This window comes from Frankliniella occidentalis, unplaced genomic scaffold, assembly GCF_000697945.3.
Source record: "Frankliniella occidentalis isolate FOCC.00 unplaced genomic scaffold, Focc_3.1 Scaffold18, whole genome shotgun sequence".
Taxonomy (NCBI): Eukaryota; Metazoa; Arthropoda; class Insecta; order Thysanoptera; family Thripidae; genus Frankliniella; species Frankliniella occidentalis.
Genome location: NW_026267148.1, coordinates 1,881,363 through 1,885,938, shown reverse-complemented (window position 1 = coordinate 1,885,938; position 4,576 = coordinate 1,881,363). Strand labels below are relative to the sequence as shown.

Sequence of the window (4,576 nt, the reverse complement as noted above, 5' to 3'; positions counted from 1 at the left end):
GGCGGGGGCGGGGCTGGGGGCACGCAACAAACGGCTCGCGCGGCGCGGGGCAGGCCGTGAGTCCAGTCCAACCCCCTCCCCGCCCCCGCACGCCACGGGCCGGAGAGCCAACAGGGGGTTGCCCGCCGGCGCTTAGCACTGGGGATGCCCAAGCTGTCGGGTAGTTGCACGGGGGGTTGCCCGGGGGGTTCGCCTCTTGCCGCTCAACCGGCCAATTGGGGACATCGGGTCGATATCGTATTCCAGGGCGTTCCCCTGCCCATACCGACGGCGTGTTTGGTGTTTTGCCCAGCTGGCCGGGGAAACAATTCGGAAGGCATTACTCTCTCGCCTCGCGCCCGCCCCGCCCCCTCACGCCCTCTGCAGCCCGACACAAGTCACTGCTTCTGACCACGAGCCGGAAATAGTGCCCCCTTACACGTGTCGTCGCCCGGGACTGTCAACTGCGACCTCCGCCGCGGCCTTGAGGGGGGGCGGTCGTCTCGAAGGACAAACTCCCCCCCCCCTCCACCCCCACTGGGGCTGTCACGATAACAGTTAGGTGTTTAATCATTATATTAATTCAAAGATGCCAATAAAGAAGTTCTGCTAGCTCAAAGGATGGCGGGTCGCGAAGGCCGAGCGGCGGGGAGGTATGGTGAAGTACGAGTGCCAAGTCGTGTGGCGAATACACAGTTGCCGCACACACAACGATGTTGTATAGAAACGGGAGCAGGAAGGACTTTGAGCGACAGCCCGAGCCGAGTTTCGAGCGGTTCTTATCGGATCACTCATTGTGATCGGCCGTGCCCCAGTCCCAGCCCGCGGGGGATGGTCCCGCCCCCCGCCCCGCCCCGAACTGTCCGGTCCCGAACTGTCCGGCCGGGTGCCGGTCGATGGGCGGGCGGGCGGCTGGTGGGACAATTAGCCACTATACCTTGCTTGCGTGAGTGAGTGGGTGTGCGGGGGCTGATGTGCGCGCGCTCGCCCACCCCCCCATCCCCCCTGGGGCTGTCAAAGGCACGCGCGTGGGCATGCTGAGGAGCCATTAGGAGCGGCTCTGATAGGGCTGCTTTCAGATCGATTACAACATAAAGCGGGTCGGGAACGGTTTAAAAAAAATTGCGCCAAGAGTAGTGTAGTAGTAGTAAGCGTTCAGCTTGACGCCTCGGGCGGTGCAGCCCGGCGCCCCGCGCCCTCTAACCCCGGCGCCACACCGTCGTGGAGCCGCCTCCGAGGGTCCGAGTGTGTGGCTGATCGCCAACATCGATCCCGGGCCGGGTCGAAAAATGCGTCGCGCAATGTCTCTCTGTAGCTGCGGGAGCACACCACCACACACACCACGTCGTCGTCGTCGTCGTCGTCACGTCACGAAAGAATTATAGGCTGGCGGTCATTTCTTTCACAGGTCGGGAGAACACACACGTTAATAAAAAGAAAAAGATCTCGCTTCTCATTGGAATTGGATGCGGTCCGACTCTGCGTATAATCCGCGCTGAAAAGCAGATCGAATTGGGAGTGGGCATCGCAAGCAAGCCCCCCGGTAGCGTGCCGCGCGGGGCGTGGCGTGGCTGTCAGTCGGGGAAGCGGCGCGCCGCGGCCCGACGGGCTGGCGGGCTTCTTTTTTTTCGCGTACATCTGATTGGCCCAACGAATACACAAAGGCGATCGACCGCGGGGGTGACCCATCACGTTACCTCTTTCGCCTCCCTCTTCTTCGTTTTTATTCACCCCCTTCCTTCCCCCCCAGCCTCGCGTACTACCCATACATGAAGAGAGACGTCGGCAAGTATCCGGACCTGGGGACGACGAGCACCTCCGTGAAGGCACGCGCGCTGAGTCAAGGGCGAAACCCACCAGCCCAATAGGGACGCGGCGTCGTGACGCGGCTGGGTGGAAAGGTCACTTCGAAGAGCTTTTGAATCTTCCATCACCTCCGCCCGCCACGCACCCAACAAACCCGAGCAAACCCGACGGCCTCGTGACGGCCGCGTGACTATTAGTGTACCATTCTTGAAGACAAAAGTGTGGACTCTAGTAGTTGTCAGTGCGGTGCTCGGGGTGAACCGCAAGCAGCCGGCGTGTGATGCCAGCAAAGCGAGAGGTCGAGCGGGTCGACCTGCAAAAGGGTTGGATAGGTCGGATGAGTAACCGATTATTTCATGGTTTGGTATTGTTCTGTGCTGCGGGGAGCTGAGGGTCGTCCGCTGGTCGCTCTCCTCCGGCTCACACGCGCCTGACAGGCGACAGGCGCCGCCTGTGGTGTGTCTCGCTGCCCCTGTGGGTGCCCTCGTGGCCGCCAGCCCAGCGGCCAGTGGCCAGGGTCCCGCCGCTGGGCCGCCGCCACCGCGCAGCCGCACTCTCCTCCTCCCACATCGGGCTGGGCTGGCCGGGCTCCGCGGCCAAATTGGGACATCACTGTAGCCGCGCGCGCTGCGGGAGAGCAGCGGGAGCACGGTCGTAGCGCTAGCGACCTGACCGGACCAGGGCGCCGACGACGACACGGTTCAGGACACGCGGCCCGGCGCCCGGCCCCTCGGCCCGTCGCACACGCCGCCCAAGAAGCCACGTTCGCAACTCTCTTTTTATTGCCCCTCATTGGGAGGGGCGTGGATGTGGATTCAATTCACGGCCAGCGAATAATGTTTTGCTCAATATCGTGCCGCCAACGCGTAAAGCGAGACTCGCGCGCGGGTCGTGCAGGCCGGGGAGGGGAGAAGGGGGAGGGGAGTAAGGAAGGAGAGGGACGTCGAGAAGGTGCTACAGCGAGAATAACGCCGGACGCCACCGACCCGACCGTCGTCTCTCCGCCGATATGGAACGGAAACGAGCTTGGAAAAACAACAAACTCTTAACACTATCATGGCGCGGAGGTGGACGTCAGACTGCCATAGGGGATGCCACTGCCAGTGCCCCCCGCCCGGGCCACACGGCCTCCCACCATAACCTCCTCAGAAGGGTGCAAGGTTGATGCGGGGACGTCAGCGGTCCGTGACGTCCACACAGGCCGCAGGTTCGTCCGGACACTCACCTCTGCCCCACGCCTCGCAAGCGCGCGTGGGGCAGAGGGCCCGGCCAGGGGCCAGGGATATATAGATCGCTATTCGTTCGGACATCTCTTCGGAGCCGGCGGGAGCCATGATCGATGGTTCACGACAGGGCTGTCTGCCGGCGGGGATGCCACAGCGACTGCGGTAAGGGGAGAGGTGATAGGTGGGGGCGGCTGAGGACAGAGAAAACCCTCCAACGCCCCTCCTCACCCCGCCCGGTTGAGCGAGTGGAAGCTGTTCCCTCTCCAGCGGCTCGAGAGCGAACATCCGCGTGCGTCTATGATGCGAGTGTGTCTGTGTCTGTGTGTTGACGGAGGTGAGGTGGCGACCCGTGGTCTCGGTGTGCCCCCGAGGCCCACTTCTAACTTTTCCTGTGAGGCGCTACTGCGCCGCTATGGTCGCGACGAGACTTGAAACGCGCCGCCGCCCGCGCCTCGCGCCTGTACTCCCGCCGCCGCCCGCCCCCGCACTTCAAACAGCTCCCTGCGCCGCGTTGTGTGCTCGCAAAGATCCTTTCGGCTTGTCTTGTACTTCGCGACTCCCGGTGAGCGAGCGTGCGCGTCGCACAATGTCGTGTTTGCGCGGCCCCCTGGCCGGCGCCGCCGCGGCCTCGCCCCCGATACGACCGCGAGGTGTCCGCCGAAGTGGCGCCCCCCGGTCAGGCAGAGTCGTGCCAGCCGCGCCAGAGCCGAGCCCGAGCAGCGCCGCGCAGAGAGTTTCCTCCCTTTTGGAACGGCGCCGCCTCAACAGCGACCAGGCACGGCAGCCCAAGGCCGGGCGCGGCCACGCCGAGGGAGACGGACACGGAGCACGGAGAGCCACGCAGCCACTCGGACAAAGTTTAGGGAGTGAGTGGTAGGGAGTTTCAAGAGAAACGGCGGAGAAAGAGAATGGGCTTAATTATTGAATCCGAATTCCGTTTCGTACAACCTCTATAATTTTTAAAAAGGGGAGCTTCTTGAGCGTCTACGAAAGTAAGTTTGCACGCATTTGGCGTGAACGCCTGGCAGTTAGGCAATGCAGCGCCGTGGTGCACGCCTACGCGGCGGGTGGCCTACCGTCGGATCTGCAGGGGTTCGGGCTGCAAACTAGTACAGACGCCTGGCAGTCAGGCATTGCAGCGACGTGGTGCACGCATACGCGGCGGGTGGCCCACCCTCTGACCTGCAGTAGATCCAGGATAGAGAACTTAAATTACTCTGTGACAAAAATCGAAGGATATAAATCCGTTTCAAAAATCCTACCCGCGTTCGATGCGACCGCAAAAAAGAATCGAACTGTGGATTGCAGGGACGATCGAATAGTTTACGTTAGTAATTCATTCACCAACTAGGCAGCAACCGGAGGATAGAACGGGACAGAACGCTTGTGTTACCACCCGAGGAGTTCAGGACGCGCATAACGACGAGCAGTTATGATGCTTCGGCTCTCACCACGCTTCCTAACAAGCCGAATTAAAGGAGGTAATACTTTTAACCGGATAGCCACGACACATAGAAAAATCCCACTATAATGGAATGGGTGAAGAACCCGAAGGTAATAAAAAT

At 61.7% G+C, this 4,576-nt stretch overlaps 1 protein-coding gene across 3 annotated transcripts in view; it reads left to right on the top strand.

Annotated features, from left to right (window-relative positions):
* Positions 1-4,576, top strand: part of LOC113207570 (translation initiation factor IF-2-like) — a 27,086-nt gene that overhangs the window by 10,284 nt on the left and 12,226 nt on the right. The gene's annotated exons all lie outside the window — the stretch shown is intronic.